Genomic DNA, 17,449 nt, shown 5'->3' with positions numbered 1-17,449 from the left:
TTCCATTAACACTTCACAGTATAAATCAGGTTGACACCTTGGTTCTAAACACATAACTTGGAAGATTTTCATTGACTTTTTTCCAGATAGAGTATGGGAAATTGATTGCATTTTTATATGAAAGGGATTCCTTTTAGGCTTATTTTTAAACAACTACATGACCAACTGAATAATCCTTTATCCTCACATGCATTTTTACTCTCCTAAAGAAAATGCTGGTATATATTTCGCTTTGCAGAAAACCCAAGATTTTTTAACAGCAGAAAGTTTAGAACAGATCGGTTGCATTTTGTGTTGAGAGGGCAGGTTTTTAAACAATCAATGTGTACCCTTTTTGGAACACCAGTGTGTTGGTGCATTAGATATGTAGACAGACACACACAGGTGGCAAGAAGACCATCAATAATTACAAATATTTCTGTACAATATTTTGCGTTTTGTGTAATTTCAAAGGCAGTTTTTTTGGCACACAATGAATATTGCAATGACATTACACACCTTCTGGCGAGATCTGCTGCTTTGATGGATTTTTCATGGTTGGGCTTTTGTTTGTTTGTTTGTTTTAAGTGAACTGGAAGCTTCTCCTTTTGATTTCATCAGGTCTCCTTGTACAAAGCTTCCCTTTAAGTTTCCCTCAGCATGTGTTCCTTCCATATATTTGAATGTCAAAACAAGAGGACGAGGGGTAAGAGGGGGGGCACTCAAAGAGTTAACCCTTTTGAATAAACTTTCTACAGACAAGGTTAGGTAGACACATCTTGTTCCACACACAAAGGCAAACAGGTTACAAAAGGCAACTTCATTCGAGCAGCTTCATTCACTGCAGTCTGAAACGCATGTCACGTGGAGAAAATTCAGAACCAATTTCAGATTGGATTACAGCAGATATGTCACCATATGGCATATATGGTATATACACAAATCTTCTTAAGGAAGATCTGAGGGAGAGGGAAACACCTAGGAAAGAAGAAAAGAGCCCAATACTTAAAACGACACCGCTTTTTACTCAAATGCAAGACTAGGGCTTTTTTCACAGCTATTGACTCAGAAAGGAAGGGGTGGGAAAAGTTACAGTTATATCCAATAAAGTGTGTGTGTCTGTGAGAGGGCATGGGCGTGCACATAACATTTTAAATGGATCTGCCTTAGTCTTCCTTTCAAGTAAATACAGTATATACCTTAATTATGATGTAGAAAATTAGGACTCATCCCCCCCCCCAGGTAGATTTATACATTCCCTGGCAGAGCACTAGACTCGGTGAAGCGTCTGGAAACAAATGTGAAATAGAAATGTCAGTTTGCCATTGTTTTAAGCCAAAACATGGTATAGCAGAGGCACAAAAACAAACCACTGCATGGGAGTGTGTCCCTTTGTTCTTTCAAACTGAGTGAACAAAATGAGCTATAGATTTCAATCCATACATAAGCTATAATTTTTCTTATTTAGTTAGCGTGCTTAGTATGTACTGAAGAAACAACACATTTTATACTATATCACAGCATCATCCATATAATAATTTTATACTTTCACTATCTTTATTTCAGTCCAAATACCTGAATCCCTTTATTTGACTGGTTAGTTAATAGTTTCCAAAGCCTGTTTAGATGTTATCAAGTTCAAATCCTTCTATATAAGTATCTTATTGATTTTTTTTTCAAGAGTAGCTGGGAAACAGGCTTCGCTTGGTTTAAAAGAACCAATACTTCCCATTTTCCACACTTTGTTTTACAATCAAAAGGCAAAATGGCTGAAGTTCTTTTAAAACCATAATTTGTACTTAGCATGTTTTACTTGACTTGCAACCTTTAAATTCAGGTTGTCCGCTAATGCATTCCCCCCCCCCCCCATAAACAGAGACTGTTGCACAATGTATGCTTTTCAATAGATGAACGGATACAAACTTCATAATCATTTGGTTTGTTTACTGCCCAGTTAACAGTATCAGTTGTTTGTTTCAATCCCCATTTCTTCACAGCGTGCTTGCAAAACTTTCTTAACAATTTTGTATGAACTCTTCATTTCAGATTATTCTAAATTTGCCTCCTCTTGTGTATGCTCTGATCGTTTTCTTAGCTGACCAAAATAAAGACAAGGTTGATCATATTGAAATTCCATTTCAGACAGGTAGCCCCCCCCCAAAAAAAACCCTTCGTTGCTTTAGAACAAGATGACCATTCCTAATGCTGTTATTTATATATGCTTAGGGTCCAGGTTAAGAATCCCTGAAATAGCATTCTGTTTCCGTAAATCAAGGAGGTGGGGGTGGCTGGTTGGGGCATTATTTATTTATGGGTTTTCATGTCTATAGCCCAAATTAATCACCTCTGATTCTGCCAGTGTAACCAGCTGCAGGTTTTTTCCCCTGTGAAGACTCTTCAGGCTTGCTCCATTAAATACTGCGTACCGCTAATCAAAGTTTCCATCGTTAAAGTCAAAGGCACAACATATTTTTGTGTCACCTTTGTTAATCTTAATGTAAGTCATGATAAACACTGTTTTTGCACATGCAAGCTCTGTGTGTCGTGTCGTTCCTCCCCCCCCCCCGTAAAAAAAAAACAACTCTGGCTTGTCATAGAATATATCAGTAGGGGAAATCACCATCATGACAGATTGACTAATCCTCAGTGAAGTGATGTGGTTGCTGTTGCAAATGCCTTTCTGCATATGCTGCTTTCACCTCAACTCTAAACATATTAGGTTGACGTAAATCCCATGTAAATCAGAGTGACCCCAAGACCACATAAGTTGTCTTCTCCAGAAAAGCTGATGCACATGTAGAAGCCCTCCCTCCCAATCCAGGAGGGGTGGGGGTGGAACCATGTATAAAGCTCCAGAATGTATGTGCATGGTAGCTTAGAGAGAAAGAGGATCCCACCCACTGGCTATACTCTGACTATCTCCACGTTCAGTCAAACACTGAGAAGAATTCTAAACACACGTGTGTGGGGGCTCTTCTGTGTGAGCAGCAGGACCACTTTTTGCAGCATTTCCTATCCCACGGAAGAGTCTGGACATGTGACAAAGGACGCTCCGTAGAGAATAGTTAAAGGAGCAGATATTGGGGTGGGGTCTGCTCTTGAATGATTTATGAGACCGGGAAAAAACTGCCCCGCTTGGTGATGTAAGATCTGAGTCTGCCTAAAACAAAATCAAATCCTTTAATTTATCCGGCTTTAGCTTCTGTGCTCTACAAATACCCAAGACGAACTCAGGCTTTTAAAATGTTGACCTGGACTCCCAGTCTTCCCAACGATTGGTTTCCCCAGAAATTGAGCAGTTGACACCAATAAAAGTAAACTGAGCATATAAATACAGGGAGCTGAATGTGGAATCAACGAATGACCTGCTTTTTTCTGCCTTAATTCTAAAAGTCTTTCTTCTTTTTCATATTGCCTTAATTGGCAGGGGAGGGATGAAGTGATAATTTAGAGAAGATAAATGGAATACGTCGTTACATATTCAGATTTCGACCCCTAAACCAGGCCTAATACAAATTAATAACATTTTAAAACAATGAATAGCTATTATTTCAACACCATGCATTTGTCTACCCCCACGCTTTAAAAAACTTCAATAATATTGCTATTTGTAGAAGGAAAGAAATTAGGGATGAGATAGTACATTTGCAGTGCAATCCAGAACAGAGTTCCATACTTTAACAGGGTTTACGTCCTTGAGAGCCAGCTCCTCCGCACGCAGCCAGCTGGGTGACACTGGACCAGTCACAGTTCTCTCACAACTCTCTCGGCCTCACCTACCTCATAGGGTGTCTGTTGTGGGGAGAGGAAGGGTAGAAGATTGTAAGCTGCTTTGAGACACATGAGGCCTGTTGGGTGGCCTTGGGCCATTCACAGTGCTTTCAAAGATCTCTCAGCCTCACCTACATTACAGGGTATCTATTGTGAGGAGGAGAAGGGTAGGTGATTGTGAGGTCCTTTGAGGCTCCTTCAGGTAGTGAAAAGCAGGTTACAAAGAAACACCTCTTCTTCTTCGTTTAAGCCCATTGACTTCTATACATTTATAGAAATGTAGTTCTGCTTAGGACTGCATTGTAGGGAAATGTTTCAAGATTTTTTAAAAAAATTACATATCAAGAATAAATCTTGTTTGCAATTGGCACAGAAAGGCACTTTCGTCAGCATAATGTCAAGTGGGGTTATATGAGGTTACACTGCATCACAGGCACAAGCACATGCAAAACGGCATACTAAAAAATTCAACAATGTGCTTTTTCTTCTGCTGTTATAGCTTGAGACGGTCTCCCGTCTAGGCAGTTATGAGTCACGGCCTCCTGAACGACTCAGTATGTGGAAACACCATGTAAGGTTGTAACTGCCATCCGATTTTGATACAACTGTACCAAATAGATACTGCAACTCGTTATGATAGATGACCACAGAAAACACTCCCATCTAGCATTTACAGTCTAAAATCCACTAAGCGATTGGGAGCCCGTTTCTTAGAAAAGAGACATAAAGAGAAAAACTTCAGTACAAAAAGAATGTGAATAGCTGTTTGACTAAACGTCCTCTAGAAAGAAGCTGACATTTCCTTCTCATACAGTGATCACCATCCAGCCATTTGCACCATGTGCAGAAATGGAAAGCATGATAACTTCCCATAATTTCAAACCAAATTGTCAACATGGGAAAATGTGGATGCAGTGACTTGAAATAACTCCTTGCAGACTGCACAAACTTCCAAAGGGCAGAGCTAGATCAGTGGCCTCCTGCCAACACCCTTGTTTGCCTGTGACCACTCAGCATCTCATTGGGAGACATTTTTTTAAAAGGGGGGAAACCATAGAGCTTCCAGTGATTCCTAGAGCTACCCTACACCACTTCCAGTTTTCTCCAGAAGTGATATACCTCTGTAGCCAATGTTTCCTGACACCAACCCTCCCACCGGGAGCCTGGCTCCACTTGCCCCCTAATGTCCATAAACCCATGAAACCATAAACTTAAGCTGGACTCATAAGACAAAACCCTGGACTTATACTCTGAAGTCCACTCCTGATGGCATCACTGACCTCAGAACAATACTCAACGGTACATACCCACCAACTGAGGCTTACACTTGAAGTGCATATTATAAACAGTGTATCTATCTGACCTGCATTCTAAGCCATGCTTCTGTTGGTGCTCCCTTGTTCATCTGTTGCAGAGATTATCTTCAGCTGTAGTGAGCTTCTCTCTGGTACTTTTCAACTCACTGAAAGAAATGTGATTGTGCAAATTCAGAAATTTCTACTACTGAGAAATACACAATGCAGCACAAGGGGAAGCAGGGTCGTAGGTGAAATGGCAGAGTGGACATCTGAACTTGGGTCTCCAAGATCCTAGTGTGACACTCTAACCCAGGCTTTCTCAACCAGGGTTTTGTGAAACCCTGGGGTTTCTTGATGGCCCTGGAAGGGTTTCCTGAAGGGCTGGGAGTTAAATGTGTCAAACATTTATCAGGTGATATGGCCATATATGGTCATGTTGACCCCCTCCATGGCCAATGATGGGCCTGGAGGGAGAGGGAAGGGGAAGGTGGGTGTGTACACAGCTATACTTCCCAACTGTATTCTGAATGATCGTACCACATCTGGGGTTTCTTGAAGCCTGAAGAAGGTTTCAGGGGGTTCTCAGAGGTAAGAAAGTTGAGAAAGGCTGCTTTAACTACCATACCATACAGGTCACCAGCTTTCTCCATGTGTGTCTCTATTTGTGATCCCACTGTAGCTCATTTTGTTAAATCAGGAAGCCCAACACTTTCCTCACTGTATCTGAATCATCAAGCCTATATCTAGATCCTCAACTGAACCATTTGCCAAAGGTTACAAAGACCAAACCCAGAGAAATTCAACATCCCATAACCACTGAAATCAAAGTTCTCCTTTCCTGCTATTTTAGGTCCATTCCTGGGTGTAAACTGCACAGAGCTTTTATTCCAATCCCAGGTTGATTCAGTCCCTGCCGTCTACACAGAATGCAATTTCCATTTTGATTTTGGGCAATTTAAATTTTCCTTCTGCAACAAGAAGGATTGATCTGAAGTGACCGTACCTTTATTGTGCAATATCTTAGAGTGCTTTTAACCCTCAATATTTTAAGAATAGAATTGAGAAAGCAGGCTGTTTTGAATCTAGGCTTTGCTCCGTGGTATAAAATCTGGGCTTTGCTCCATGGTAGACACTGATTGGCCAAAGCTGCTCATGTGACAAGTTTGCCTTAAAGGAGAAGCCCATAATTTCTCTCAACTTCTGTCGGTCTTGGATTTTTTTCTCCCTCCTCTGCCTTCTTCGATCCTCTCCCCCGCTCCAAGAAAAGAAAGAGGCTCCCTGTTTGGCTCCTCTCTCCCCCTTCAAGAAAAGAAAGAAAGAGGCTTGGCTCCCTCCCCTTCTGAACTACCCTAACTACTTGCAGAACACTTTTCTGTTTCAATGGGGAGGGGGGGGGAGAGGAAGACCTGAGTTCAAATCAATCTGAATTCAAAAGGATAGACAATGGAATAAACAAAGTAAGTGCAGACTCTGCCCTGATTTTCCACAAACAAATGACAGTAGAAGGTAGAAGGGCAAGGTCCTTAGTTCCACGGGGCATATCCAGGACATTATAGGCCCATAAGGCAATATAACTGAAGTGATACTGATTGGCTCAAGCAGGACGTCTGGGAGTATAGGTTAATGTGATGGCCCACCATGAAAATGACATGTTTTATCATGCCTTGGGTTTATTATTTCTAGATAAAACTCTGCATTGCCGCTTTGAACAATATACCATTAGAAACTCAACAGCATCCAGCAGAGTTTTAAGGCACAGCAATCACTTCCCAGAAAACAATTATGAGGCATATAATTGTCACTTTGCTAAACTGGGCTAGATCTGGCCAGGTTCTGGAATCAAACCTTCTAGAAGTGAATATCAGGTTGAAATAACGTTTTTCAGTATATCCGTTTCTGCTCTGCCCACTAATTCAGATTTTCTAAAATTGATAATGAGATTTAGGAAGATTAAAGTTCTATATATATGTATATATTTGAACTTGAAAATTCTGACTCTGTGCGTGTTTTCCTGCCAGTCCTGTTCAGTATTATTTGGCTCAGAATCAGAATAACAACATTTGCAAAATGGACACATTTTCATGCCAACTACCACTGAACAAAATCACTTTCAAAAAGGAGGAAAGGGAATAAATGTAATGGAAGCCCACTGCCTCATGCAGGTTCCCATGGTAGCATAGTAGGCTTGAGTATCATCGGACAGTGAGGGGTGAAAACAGAGACAGAGAGTGGAAGATGTCGGATCTTTTACATGGAATCACATCAGAGGAGGGAAAAACCCCTAAAGTATGAGATTTAGGAGAGAAAGAAGTTATTTTGCCATTCATTCCTTTTTCTACTGTATTTTGATTATCAAAATGAATTATTGGACATTTTACTTTTTGCATTAGTGTTCATTCATACTTAGAGCCTCTTGTGGCGCAGAGTGGTAAGGCAGCCATCTGAAAGCTTTGCCCATGAGGCTGGGAGTTCAATCCCAGCAGCCGGCTCAAGGTTGACTCAGCCTTCCATCCTTCCGAGGTCAGTAAAATGAGTACCCAGCTTGCTGGGGGGTAAACGGTAATGACTGGGGAAGGCACTGGCAAACCACCCCGTATTGAGTCTGCCATGAAAACGCTAGAGGGCATCACCCCATGGGTCAGACATGACTCGGTGCTTGCACAGGGGATACCTTTACCTTTACCTTCATTCATACTTGGGCTCCAACTTTTTTGTGCGTACCTATCTTATTTGTTGCCATCAAAGATCAGCCAAGACTGATGCAAAGACAGAGTCAGCAGAACTTTCACATGCAATAAAATTCCGAAGCCAAATAAGAGGCTGGTTTCAATTCTACTGAATTAATAAGAACGCCAGCTGTTTCTTCATTAAGCATGCCAAAGTGCAACAGTTGGTCACCTAAACGCGATTCTGTTTTCACCTATTCACTTGTTTCCCTCATAGCAGAATAAACATTTCCATTAAACAACATTAAAGACACAAACTTTTTTTTTTCATTTAAAATCATATAACCCCTCAGGTTTCACTTCAACAGCCACCTACGCTCCATGCGGGCCTGTCCTTGTCCCTGACCCAGAAATTGCAACTAATACAGAACAAAGCTGCACAGGTCCTCACTAGATGATCTTGGCGGACCCATGTCCAGCCGATGCTGCGGCAGCTGCATTGGTTGCCAGTTAGCTACCAGATCAAGTTCAAGGTTCTGGTTCTGACCTTTAAAGGCTATATGTGGCCTGGGTCTTACCTATCTGTGGGACTGCTTATCTCCTTATGCCCCTTGCAGGGCTCTTCACTCTGCGGGTATGAATCTGCTGGTTGTCCTGGGCCCCCAGGAAGTGCGCCTAACCTCAACCTGGGCCAGGGCTTTTTCATCCCTGGCCCCATTCTGGTGGAATGAACTCCCAGAAGAGCTGAGGGCCCTGCAGGAGCTCTCTCTGTTCTGCAGGGCCTGTAAGACAGAGCTCTTCTGCCAGACATTCGGTTGATGCCAGGGTGGATACTGGGATAGTAAGACCGGGTCCCTCCCTTCCTTAAAAAAAACAAAAAAACAATCTGTACCCCTTCCCCAGGCTAACATTGCCTAGGGTCATCTATTGGGATACAAGGACTGCGAGCAGAAGAGTCGAGGGTCTGCAGGGGAGAGCAGGATATTGACTGTTGCCACCATCAATTGAGTTAAATCGTAACGGGCTTTAATATCTTTTATGTTTTTATTGTAAACCACCACAAGCTGGCCTGGCAGAGAGTGGCAGTCTATAAATCCAATCATAAATAAATAAAAATCTCTCATAATTATTTCACAGTGCTTTGACCCTCAAAAGAGTGATTTAGTAAGCAAAAAGTTGCCTGGAGATGTCATGTTTACCACAATAGAAAAAAAGTGTTTCTACATATCCAAGTCGAAAGATGAATCTTGCATGCTGAATACTGGACTAAGGCAGAAGATATGGGGGGGGGGGTGATTCTGGGACACAGCATGTGCTTGGCTTGTAGAAGACCTCAGGTTCAATCCCTGGCAATCTCCAGCTCAAAGGATAGCAGGATATGTGGGGGGCGGGGCAGGGGAAACCCCACCTCAAAGCCTAGAGAGCCCGTGCCAGCCAGAGCACCCAATACTGACTGTAATAGAGCAGGGACCTAGCCCTGTACCAGGCAGCTTTGTATGTTCAAGAGTGAGGTGGCAAAATGGACTGCTCCCACTTAGGAATGAAGGTTTAGGATCATCGTTTGAAACGTTTTGCTTCCCTATGTAGCAACTCCCTGAAAATGACAACTCAGTACTGCAAGCAAAAACGGAGGGGCACTAGTTGCTCCTGCGGCAGTAGTTTTCCATTGGCAGGGAGTTTTGTTTTCGTTTCTTAATGCACGGAACATTCAAAGCTGGAGATGTCCAGCTGCAGTCTGAATCAGTACGAGGCATTTTTCTACCCTGCCACTTTGTTCTCCTCCGTGTCTAAGAATCAGGGCTAGCTCATTCACTTCGCCCAACTTATACAATAAATACTTAGCCCAACCAACACGATAATCAGTACTATCACTGCAAGCCAGGTGTGATATAACCTAGAATCTAACACCTTTGGATCAGTAGCTCATAAGCACTGGCATTCCCAGAAATGGACTTACATTTGGAGGTGCATACTTGATCCTTGTAGACCTAATCTGAAATATGTTAGTGCGTATTTAACACTGGCTTCAGTGGGGAATCTCATTTGCATCTAGATCTTCTTCCCCATTGGGGTGAAAAGAACCCTACTCCTCACAGAAGGATCTGCCTGCCAAATCACATACAAAAACTGAAGGGTCCCCATTTCATTATATGTGCATTCACTGTAACCTGTGAGCATGGCTAACTGGATCAAACCATTGACCTATAGAGGTGAGCACAGTCTACTCGAACTGGAAACAGCTCTCCCAGGTCTCAGTAAGAGGTCTTTCCTATCACCTAACTATTTGGTCCCTTTAAGTGAAAAGGCCAGGGATTAAATACCTGAGACTTTCTCCATGCAATAAATATGCTCTTCTGCTGAGCCATGGCCCCAACTACAAGCAGGGAGGGGCGGTACAGAAATTAAATAACTCAATAAATACAGACCTGAGCCTTCTCCTATCCCTTAGCTGGAAATGATCAAGTAAGAGTGCCCCTACTCCTACAGAACAGTGGGGTTCCCCAGGCCCCTGATCCAGAAATGTGACTGAGGAAATCACTGTTCACAGAACAACAGTCATGGATGATGATGTGCAGTGGGAACATGCAATAAATGCTCTAGATAAACACAGAGGCTAGCAGGCTCATATTTTCTGAGTCAGTGCTTTCCTTCAATGTGTTTCTCCTCCTATCCTTTACCATCCCGGGAAACAGAAAATAGAGCGTAGTTGAAGAAATAACAGTGCTGCTAAAATGCTACCCAATCTAGCCTGGTCAATTTTTAACCAAATGTCTAAGGAAATGTCATCCCAGTTAGCCACCCTTCTCTTAATGAACAGGGCAGATTTCAGTTAGTTACCAACTAAATACACACTGCTACAGAAGGGTATTTCATTTCACTAGATATATAATCTCTCTCTCTCAACAGACACATACAATATTCTTACATGGCTTTCAAAAAACAATAAAATCAGAGTCCAGTGGCACCTTTAAGACCAACAAAGATTTATTCGAGGCGTGAGCTTTCGAGTGCAAGCACTCTTCCTCAGACTATGATCTCCTTACATGACAGAGAATATATAGCAAAAATCAATTCTGTTACATCAGTAGACTGTGTCACAACCAAATACAGCCAATGATAATCCTTTGTTAAAACAGCCAATCAATCCCCTAGAATTCAGTGTACTTTACAAAGAGAAACCAAAATGCTCCTATTAGAGATCTATTATTGTGCTACTTCAGACCAACACGGCTACTCACTTGAATCTTTCAAAAAACAAATTAAGGTTGAATTGTAAGCTAGATGTGTTTGTCTTTTGGTACTAATTTTAGACGGCACAACATGCAGGAGTAGAGTCTCTGTATGCAGTATAAGCAAACATTGTCTTATTTACCATGGGCAAGATATAATGTCTTGATCTGACATAACATTTCAGGGGGGGGGTTCTTTGAATGTTGCTACTTATGTTGGTTTTGGGTTTCTGCCAAGATTTCTGAACTTGCTAAAGTATCTTTTATGTATGGGTTGTCTAAACTCAAGACAGGACGCCTGAGGTTACTTTTACACAGACCCTTCAACGTCCATCATCTGGAGTCCTAGTCGGTGGGAAACAAAAACAAATTGCACTCAAATTACAGCTTTACCTGTGGGAAGCAAACTATTGAATGTTAATTTGTTGTGAACAGGCTACGATATGATGACTTAATCTGCTTCATTGTGAATTTCAACAACAACAAAATCCGGGCAGCTTGCACTGAAATGGCATTCTTCTCCATTGGTATTTCAGTGTTTACCATTCAGGGTCTTGAATGCAGTAAACTATTACCTATTCCCAAAATTAAAAACAAAATTTGGAAGGCAATTCTGCATAAGGATTGGGGAAGGCATATGTATTCGTTGTACACATGATATTGTGTGTCCATGTGCTAAAACAGTAGCTTCCTGTACATGTTGTTGTTGTTATGTGCGAAGTCGTGTCCGACCCATTGTGACCCCATGGACAATGATCCTCCAGGCCTTCCTGTCCTCTACCATTCCCCGGAGTCCATTTAAGTTTGCACCTACTGCTTCAGTGACTCCATCCAGCCACCTCATTCTCTGTCGTCCCCTTCTTCTTTTGCCCTCAATCGCTCCCAGCATTAGGCTCTTCTCCAGGGAGTCCTTCCTTCTCATGAGGTGGCCAAAGTATTTGAGTTTCATCTTCAGGATCTGGCCTTCTAAAGAGCAGTCAGGGTTGATCTCCTCTAGGACTGACCGGTTTGTTCGCCTTGCAGTCCAAAGGACTCGCAAGAGTCTTCTCCAGCACCAGAGTTCAAAAGCCTCAATTCTTTGACGCTCGGCCTTCCTTATGGTCCAACTTTCACAGCCATACATTGCAACTGGGAAGACCATAGCCTTGACTAAACGCACTTTTGTTGGCATGGTGATGTCTCTGCTTTTTAGGATGCTGTCTAGATTTGCCATAACTTTCATCCCCAGGAGCAAGCAGTGATCTTGGAGCCCAGGAAAATAAAATCTGTCACTATCTCCATTTCTTCCCCATCTATTTGCCAGGATCCTGTACATACACTATGTAAATACACAGTGAAAAGTTCATACACAAATACCCAAATTTTGGAGCATAGTAGTAGAAATTTGAGGTAAACTGATGTAATTTGGAATTTATGAAATATCTTTTGTCCCTAGGGATGGGCATGTATCACAAAAATGTAGTTTGGTTTGTGGTGTGCCTCACAAACTGATTTAATTTGTCAAGACCATGAGGTGGCAGAATCCCTCCTCCCAGCATGCTAGAGACACTAAACTATCCAGGGCTCTCTGGGTAAACCAAGTTTACTGAGGATTGGATTTACAGAGGCTGATTTATGCCCCCCAAAGTAGGTGCCCCCAGGAAACTGCTATCTGGGGAAATGACCACCTGTTATTTACCCAAAAAGTACTTTCCTGGAGTAGGGTGGTGGTGGTAATTTGGACCCTGTAAATCCAGTCCTCACCAAACTTGGAAGACATGTAGAGGAGAATCAGCCAGGGGTTCTCAAAGAATTCAGTGTCTCCAGCTTACACAAGAATATTTTTACGGGCACAGGTTGAGGAGTATGTAGATCAGATCTTGTGCAAGCTAGGGACATCAAAGTCTCAGGGGATCTCCCTCAGATGCTCTTCTACATTCCTTCCAAGTTGTTTCTTTGATGTAAATATTTTTGATTGAGCAGAGACAATCTGTCTGGAAATGTGTCTGCTCATGGACCAACATGAACCTCCATTAACATCTTGAAAGTTTGTGTTAAGGTCATGCTGATTGACCTGGTACAAAATTGGCTTTTTGAAATAAAATGAAATAAAATGGATGTATGGCCCTTCTGGATAAATGGATACAAAAGGACAAATGGACACAAATCTGACATCAAGAATTGCAAGTCTGAGAAACCTATAGGAGAATACTTTCAACCTTCCTGGAAATTCAATGGGTGACCTCAAAGTAGTTGTTTTATTACAAAGGAACTTCAGGAACAGACTGGAAAGGGAAATTACTGAGTTGCAAGTTATTATAACATTCAAAACAATAGAATCCCCAGGACTTAACAGGAATATTTGTTTCATATCTCCCTACATATGTTAGCCTCATTCAACCCTAACATCTGCATTCTTAACAATCCCCCAGAAGGGCCATATGTCCTTCTTATTTTCTTTTCTTTCTTATTTGGAATAACAAAAATAGCAGGATGTAATATAATTTGGAATGGTAGACTGGAATGTATATCTCTGGTCTGTGGATAGAGGTCACCCCACTTCAATTTATCTGAAGGAGTTTGTGTTTACACATGCTGTCTCTAAACAAAGTTGAATTCTGGACATAAGATGCTACTGGACTCAAATTTTGTTCAGCAATTTCAAGTTATTGGAGACATACAAATTAATGTGCATACTAATTAAGGCATAGCTCATTGACAAAGCTAAAATATCGACTGTTTACAAATACATAACAATAATAAATGTTGAAAATCATAGATACGCCACAATCTTTGGCTTTCATGACAAATAAGCTAGTCATGATTTAGACCGTTTATGCACTGGGAACTTCACTGCCCCATCTTCCGTGCAGGAGCACAAATCCAGGGCAGATGAGGTGCACCAGGCCACATGCTCCCCCGTGTGGGTGCAGGAAGAGGTGGGACAACCTGCCACAACTAAAACTCCAGCCTGCATCCAGTGCATAAACGGTTGTACAGATGACACTGGCGGAAAAGGTACTTCCCAATTCAGAATAACAGAGGTTTTGCAGTTACAAGTTTTCAAATCATGGTGGTCAAATGTTTAGGTCTCATGTAGAGAAGCTGGTCCATACAACTGATTAATCCACATACTCCATATTGGGCATTCACATAGGGTCTGCCAAGTGCATACAGCTGCCAACCTTCAAGTGATGCCTAGAGATCTCCTGGAATTACAACTCATTCCCAAACTGCAGACATCAGTTCTCCTGTAGAAAATGGTTACTTTGAAGGGTGGGCTCAATGGCATTATATTCTGCTGAGGTCCCTCCATTCCCTTCCCCCAAACTATGCCCTTCCCAGGCTCTACCCTCAAATCTCCTGGAATCAGACAACCCAGACTTGGCATCCATATAAAGTGCTGTAGTTATAATTAACATGAGTCCAATTTATTTTAAATGGGATTTAGATCTCATTGTGTGGCAGGGGGACATATTCTGGGACCTCAGTAAGGATGCTCACTCCAAACCATTTAACAATAAAATGACCACAATGAAGAAAGGGAGGAAGGATGACCTGGGAAACTACAGACCAGTGAGTCTGACCTCTGTTGTTGGGAAGATAATGGAGCAAATATTAAAGGGAGCAATCTGCAAACATCTGGAGGACAATTTGGTGATCCAAGGAAGTCAGCATGGATTTGTCTCCAATAGGCCCTGTCAGACCAACCTGGTTTCCTTTTTTGACCAAGTGACAGGTTTGCTGGATCGTGGAAATTCGGTTGATGTCGTTTACTTGGATTTTAGTAAAGCTTCTGATAAGGTTCCCCATGATGTTCTGATGGATAAATTGAAGGACTGCAATCTGGATTTTCAGATAGTTAGGTGGATAGGGAATTGGTTAGAGAACCGCACTCAAAGAGTTGTTGTCAATGGTGTTTCATCAGACTGGAGAGAGGTGAGTAGCGGGGTACCTCAGGGCTCGGGGCTCGGTCCGGTACTTTTTAACATATTTATTAATTATCTAGATGAGGGGGTGGAAGGACTACTCATCAAGTTTGCAGACGACACCAAATTGGGAGGACTGGCAAATACTCCAGAAGATAGAGACAGAGTTCAACGAGATCTGAACACAATGGAAAAATGGGCAAATGAGAACAAGATGCAATTTAATAAAGATAAGTGTAAAATTCTGCATCTGGGTCAGAAAAATGAAAAGCATGCCTACTGGATGGGGGATACGCTTCTAGGTAACACTGTGTGTGAACGAGACCTTGAGGTACTTGTGGATTGTAAACTAAACATGAGCAGGCAGTGTGATGCAGCAGTAAAAAAGGCAAATGCCATTTTGGGCTGTATCAACAGGGGCATCACATCAAAATCACAAGATGTCATAGTCCCATTGTATATGGCACTGGTCAGACCACACCTGGAGTACTGTGTGCAGTTCTGGAGGCCTCACTTCAAGAAGGACGTAGATAAAATTGGAAGGGTACAGAGGAGAGCGACGAGGATGATCTGGAGCCAAGGGACCAAGCCCTATGAAGATAGGTTGAGGGACTTGGGAATGTTCAGCCTGGAGAAAAGGAGGCTGAGAGGGGACCTGATAGCCCTCTTTAAGTATCTGAAAGGTGGCATTTGGAGGAGGGCAGGATGCTGTTCCCATTGGCTGCAGAGGAAAGGACACGCAGTAATGGGTTTAAACTACAAGTACAACGATATATAGGCTAGATATCAGGGGGAAAATTTCACAGTCAGCGTAGTTCAACAGTGGAATAGGCTGCCTAAGGAGGTGGTGAGCTCCCTCTCACTGGCAGTCTTCAAGCAAAGGTTGGATGCACACTTTTCTTGGATGCTTTAGGATGCTTAGGGCTGATCCTGCGTTGAGCAGGGGGTTGGACTAGATGGCCTGTATGGCCCCTTCCAACTCTATGATTATATGACCACAACTTTATTAATAAAGAGTATAGGCATGGATAGATCCAGCCATCTTGTGGCCAGCCAACCACAAAGAAGCCTCTACCAGCAGCCCCCTGTTGGAGGGATGAAGCAACACACATTTTCTTGAACAGCTTCAGCAGTGACAGGCAACTGGGATCTCTATGGGACACAGCCGCTATTTGGTTCCCCCTGTTACCTGAAAATGAGAGCTGGCCAGACTTCCCGTCACAGGGTGGTAATGTGGCGCAGCATCCACACAGCCTCATATGGAGGCTCCCCTGTTTATGGAGGTAGCTGATGTATATTTTCAGGTGATGGTTAAGGATGCATTTTAGTTGAGCAAAACTGGGTAGAGCTGAATTAAGCCATTTCATGACATAAAAACTCTAAAATGGATTCTGCAATAGATATGAGATAGGCTTCAGAAGCATTTCAAGCAAGATCTAGCATGGTCCAAGATCATTTGCTGTGGACCTCTGGGCATGAGAGATTACTTTTCCATGGCTGAAAATCATAGGTTGTGCTATATCTACCATTCATCTACCTGTTTACAGAACAGGTCTGTAATGGAACAGAGCAAGGCTCCTAAATAAATGTTTCCACCCTAAGTGGAAACTGTGGTTCAGGACTGGAGTCTGGTAGAGCAGAATTCCATCCCATTACAGCTCCCTTCCTGCCCAATCAGCATCTTCTCTCTGATCCTGACACTCTCCAAGCCACACAATAAACTGCTTATTAACTATTACGCATTTCAAAAGCAACTTGTGATATAGGAGTAAAGTGCTGAAAGTAAAAATGTCAAAATGCCACCTGATTAGTACAACCACTACTTGGACAGGCCTAAACCAACCAGCCATATTCGAGCAATGCTTGCACAGATTCCACTGACAAATGGTTTAAAAAGGCTTCTTTATTTGCCTGCTTCATGGCTCTGCCCACCTTGACCTGTAGATCTAAACATATTCCTCTGGATCAATGTGAATTTCACAAATATTTCACAGGGGCTAGAGAGATCCCTTTTATCACTTTTGATGCAACAGTGCCTTTCTTCTTTCTATATTTAAAATTAGGAACAAAATTAAAAGTTATTGCATGAAATGCAATTACTAAAAAACACATGAAGCTACCCGCACTTATTAATTTCATAGGGGTTCAGCTGTTTTCATAAACCCAGGTCTTATTTATTTTCCTTCATATATGAGGGAAAATGAATATACAGCCCATAGTTAAATGTATTTCTTTCATTCTCAGGCATTGTCAGGAGGTGAGAGATGCTACAGAGGAAATTCACGATATTTTTGACACCTTAACATCACAACTCGAGACACTGCTGTGTACTGGACAGAAGGATAAATGCTTAATGAATGCCTCAGCACCCTAAGATCACTGAGACGAGATCTAGATGATTTCTCCAGTCAGACAGCAAACCTGCCTCTGCTTAGGAGTTTTAAATAAATTAACCTCCCAATGATCTGCTGCTTCTTGACTAGCAACCTACCAAACCAGTCCTTTGTTTCACTGGATAGAATGAGGGAAAGAGTAACATCCTTTCTAATGACAACTTATGATAAGATTTCTTGGCAGGGGACACCATCATTTAAAAG

General features: G+C 42.1%; 1 long non-coding RNA gene across 3 annotated transcripts in view; it reads right to left on the bottom strand.

The window, feature by feature from the left end:
* Positions 1–17,449, bottom strand: part of LOC143828648 (uncharacterized) — a 118,786-nt gene that overhangs the window by 51,202 nt on the left and 50,135 nt on the right. For all 3 annotated transcript variants that reach the window (XR_013227793.1, XR_013227794.1, XR_013227792.1), the window contains one exon: positions 5,114–5,212. This is a non-coding gene — a long non-coding RNA (uncharacterized LOC143828648). The remainder of the gene's footprint in view (positions 1–5,113; positions 5,213–17,449) is intronic.

Source organism: Paroedura picta, chromosome 2, assembly GCF_049243985.1.
Source record: "Paroedura picta isolate Pp20150507F chromosome 2, Ppicta_v3.0, whole genome shotgun sequence".
NCBI lineage: Eukaryota > Metazoa > Chordata > Lepidosauria > Squamata > Gekkonidae > Paroedura > Paroedura picta.
This window is presented reverse-complemented; position numbering and strand designations above follow the sequence as displayed.